The following is a 5,313-nucleotide window of genomic DNA, read 5'->3' as shown; positions in this document are numbered from 1 at the left end:
TCGACAGGCAAGACCGCTTAGCGTTCTCCAGCATTATCCGAATTGCTAGGTTGATCGCTCTCAGAATTTCTAGGAACGACCCTATTGCATAAATTCATGGCGTTATCATCAGCCATAATTTCAATAAAATATAAATTTACCTAAATTGGTGTCCGACCGGACGTGGCAAAAATTGTTAGGAGCCGAATTTGCCTCTCTTTAACCTGGTCAAAGATCTTTCTCGGGAAATGTGTTGGGATGCAAAGCGGCTACGATTAATGACCTTGAAGTTTGCACCATTCAACTGGATCAAGCGATTCGGCTGATGAGGGATCGGATCAGCCAAGTTCAGAACCCCTTACTATAGAATCGATTCGGCTGGATGAGCCGAATGTAACTGAAATTTAGGTCGGCTGATGAGCCGAATGCCTTTATATATTGAAGTCAACTTATAAAAACAGTACAAGGGTCGAGTGTTGCTGAGGACATACAGACTCGATTGATCTAGCCTAAATCTACTCCTAGGGAAAAACAGTAAGTGCAGGAAAGTAAAGGGTTACAGGTAGACTACTCCTAAAAATGCAAGAAAATTGCAGCGGAAATAAAGGTGGTCTTCTGTTCTCGGGGAAAGGAACTCTTTTCAGGGCGTTATTTGCCTATTTATAGATCGCCCCTATTAATCAGTTACTCCCCATCCATGATCGACCACTACTCCTATTTTTCTGGGTCATTTCCAGCCGATCGGAACCACTTATAACCACTTGCGGTTATTATAACTCACCCTAATTATCCGGCGGTTGTTTAAATTTATTTCAAAACTCTTGGTGCACATTATAATCCTTGCTTTTACCGGTTGGATTTAATTGGAGCGTCGGCGTACCAGCTGGCCGCGCCTTATGGGCTCAACAAGTACAAATATAGATAGATATAAATTAGTTAAAAAAATAAATAAATAAAAAATAATTTGAATTATTACCTCAAATCAGCTTTCAATTACATTTAAAATTGGTCGAGTTGATGTATATACATTAATTCTAAAAAAAACTATTACTAAATTTTAGAAAAAAACTTTAAATATCACCCCTATAGTTTCGCACTTTCTCATTTTAGTATCCTGTGGTTTAAAGTGTATCATTTTCGTATCCTGTGGTTTTATTTTTCTCTTTTTGTTCTCCCCTTCATTAATTTTTTTAGTTAAATCAGTGACAAAGTTAAAATTAAAAAATACTAAAGTGAATATTCAATAAGCCATATGTGTAATATCTAAAATTTTTTATATATAATTTAACAAAAAGTTAACGGAGAAACTCATGAAAAGAGAGAAAGATATCATAGGTACTAAATTGATACATTTTAAATCATATGGTACTAAAGTAAGAAACTGCGAAATCACAGGAGTAGTTAACCCTAAATTTTAATTAAATAAAATATTTTAGATCTAAATCCACTGCATTGTGCAAGGGAACGCCGGTCCATTTTGTATTTTGTCGCCTTCGGCCCAGTTCAGAAATTAGGGTTTCCACAGATTAATTTTTTAATCTCAATAATAATCCAAGCCGTCCGCACCTCCCGGAGATCCCTGCTCGTCCAGCCTCCATATAAATGTAAACCATAGCCAAGACAATCAATTCCCAGTCCTAACGACGGGTTTTCCTCCCGTAATCGTCTTCTCTCCTCTCTCCCCTCCTCTCTCTCTCTCTCTCTCTCTCTCTCTCTCTCTCTCTGGGTTCTTCGATGAAGGTACTTTGCATTTAAAATTTGCATTTCTTTGGCATCGAAACAACGCTTCTTTATCTGGTCGACCGGCGCTCTTTATCTCTTGCCCGATCGATTCGTTCCCTTGAAGCAACATTGATATCTCCGTGCTTCTCCTAATATAAATTTTTTTTTTTTGCCTATTCGGATTCCTTTTTTTTTTTTTTTTTGGGTATCTATCTGTGTGAGCTAAATTACAAGATAAAAAGAAAACAAAAGAAAAGAAGACAACTGGCACTTTAGTTTATTCAACATTTTACTGTCGAGCTCTGAAACAGATCACTTGTGGCTAGTATTATCCATATTTATCGTTGTCCAGTTTAATATCTACTATTTAAGTGGCAATTAGATTAGATGTTCACAATGTAGAACACTGTGACATGCGAACTCGTGAAATTTTGAATCAGGATTTGATAATCTTTTTCAAATTATTAGACCTATTTGGGCTAGTGGTGAAGAAGTATTAGACTGAAATAAGAGGTAATTTGAGGTGCTGGCCAAAGTGCCGGGGGATGTTTTGTAATTTTGCCTACCATGCACGCAGTGGAAGAATAGACAAACTATGATGATCCTACAGACCTGTAATGATTACTGCGGACATGATCGCATAATCAAAGAACATCTAAGGGACTGAGTTGTCGTTTGATTCACCTGAGCAGCAGGTTAAATTCCCTCTTATGTTGATGTGTCCATTTCTTCTAGTTATTAATTTGATATATAATGATATGTTTCTCCAATCGGTTGCGTTACTTAGGGTATGCCGCCATATCTAATAAAAGTCCTATATAACCTTCCAAGCAGCTTCGATATGCATTCCGTTGTATTCTTTCAAGCATGTGATAGTTTTAATTAGTTTGTGTTAATGTCGAGGGGCTTCTCTCAACTATAGGCCATTTTGAGATAGGCCGCAATGATTGTTCTGATTGACATAACTTCTGATTTTTTTTTTTCTTTTTCAGTTTAGTTATTCTTTGCGTTTAAATGGGAATTTTATCAAATCTAATAGTGAATGTAATTAACTTAACAAACAGAACTTCTTGCACCTGATGGAATGCGGGTTTCATTAACTATTCATTAACTATTAACAACTCACAATTTCATCGAATTGGAAATTCGACTAAGAAAATAGCTCAAATCACAGCAATTTTAAGTTGAGGGGGATCTGAAATCAAAAAGAAAAAACCAAATAAAGAAATAACTTGTTTTAAGATCAAACTAGGCTCTTATGGGGCTGTTGCGCCGTGTATTAGCCAAATTATTTATTGCTTTGTGCTGAGGGAAAGTAGCCTTGTTTGTTGCAAGTACTAAGTTTTGTGTTATTGCGTTTGCGCCTCAGCAATCGATATATTGTTATATTCCTTCTTTTTTTCTTTTTCCAAATAGTTAATTTATTTGGACGCAGGATTTAAGTGTTGTAGCACGGGACTGGCCGAGCACTCGCCGGTATGGTGCCGTATGATGCCATGCCGTGCCGGTTGAAACACAAAGGCGTAAATATTTTATTTTTTTAGGCATCAATATATTCTAATTGCTTATTATATATTTTTATCAAATATTTTATGCTTTATTAATATAGCTATTTGCTAATTTCAAGAAAGAAGGGTTTTGAACATTGCCATCAGCACCAAGTTCGTATCGTGCGGATATCTTATCGGCATGGGGGGCAATGCCTGAAACCAGTTAACACTTAAAATCTCTGATTTTTTTTTAAAAAAACTTTGTTTTGCTGCTTCATTATATTCTTCTAGGAGCCTATGGATATGTCCTGTTTTATGGGTCCTTAAGCAAGTGAAGCAAGAAATAATGGTTCCCCTCGCTATCCAGTGCAGGATGTTTTCTGTATTTGGACGTTGGGGTACTACATTGTTTGTTACCTTATCAAACGCAAATTAGTTTATTAAATTGTTTCACTGCAACTAAAATTAATTTTGATGTCAAACTTGATCGTTACGATGATTTGCATGATTTTTGAATCACTAGTTTGTCGACTGTGAAATCCTGAAGTAGCAGTTTATCAACTGAACAGTCTTTTGGTTTGTACTGTGTTCAATAGGTAAGCACTATGTAACGGCAACTTACTATATTTCTCGACTCAAGGAGTTTAAACAAATGGTTGTTTCTTTGTCTCAGATTCTGGGCATGTTGCATTGTTTGCTGCTGATTGCAAACTAGGAGGCCATTTTGCCATATTTTGAACTTTTTTTTTCTCTCTTTTTCTATAGCTGCTATTTAATAGTTTTATTCCTTGATGTATATTTATCTAGCTATTATATTCAACACATTTAATAAAGGATGCTTTTGGAATTTACCGACCCCGCATTTCATATCTTTGCTGCTAAAACACTGGAAGTTTTTAGAGGATGTTTCTCAGAGAGATTATGCACACTCCTTTGTAAAGATGTCCGTGGACCGAGTCCGGTCTGATATATTGTACCCGTACCTTAAACAAAAATAAAGATAGAAAAAATATGTATATATCCTACCTATTTAACTTCGAATCATGTCCATATTTGGATATTTAAGTTAATAATATACTCATTGGATTTATTTGAATGGGAATGAGTAGTGACGACCTGTATAGTACCCGCTTAAGAACGGGTACGGGTTAGGTTTAGATCAGGTGCAGGTATCCGTATGTATATATATTTTTATAGATTTTATTTAAAAGTTCATGAGGAAATTATAAATATGTCATTATAAAAAGAAAAATCTCATATTCTAATCAGTTGCACCCAGTCCAATAAAATTTGTTCAAAGAAATATTTAAGCGGTTAACAGAGCGGCTAGGGTCAAAAAATGAGTAAAATAAATAAGTAAAATAAAAAAAAGAATAAACAGGGCGGCTAAGGTTTTCTAGAGTAAAAATACAAAGAGATTTCTCATCTACAAGTCTTGTTAAAATTGATATCCCAACTTCAAATCTTTTTTTATTTATTATCGGGTATTTTACTGGGTTTGGGTTCGGATATGAAAATCCTTTCAGACCCTACCCATTAAAAGGTCGGGTTCAGTTCAGGTTGGGTATACTTAAAATTTTTATATGAATTTTTTTATATTCGTATATTATTTATTTTTTATTGGGTCTGACTTGGATATGAGATATTAGATATTTTGGACAGCTTTACTCCTTTGTTGTACAGTTATTTCTTAAAAAATGAAATTTATTTCTTAAAAAAATGATTATGTGCTTAATACTTTTTACCAACCGAAGATTGATGCTTTAAAAACTGCTCTGTTGCAGTTGTAAAGATTTTTTAAGTAAAAGTTCGTGCATTAATCTGATATGCTGTAATGCTGATAATACTTCCAAGTAATACTTAGTTTTTTTAGAGAAAAAAAATATACAAAATTCATTGGGCAAATGAAGAAGTACATAGGTGAAATAACAGGATTTCCAAAGAATGGGTTGAAACTCGAAAAAATAAAAGGGCTTTTTGCATAAAAAAAAATTCCCCCGTTTTGCATATTTGCAAAACTAGATCACTATTTTGAATTTTATAAATTTTGTATGAATTTTTTGGAACAAAATATTTTTTTTTTTCTCCTTTTCTTCTTCTCTCGTTCTTTTTTTTCGTCTCC

The sequence above is a fragment of the Ananas comosus genome, linkage group 12 (genome assembly GCF_001540865.1).
Source record: "Ananas comosus cultivar F153 linkage group 12, ASM154086v1, whole genome shotgun sequence".
NCBI lineage: Eukaryota > Viridiplantae > Streptophyta > Magnoliopsida > Poales > Bromeliaceae > Ananas > Ananas comosus.
Note: the sequence above shows the minus strand (reverse complement) of the source record.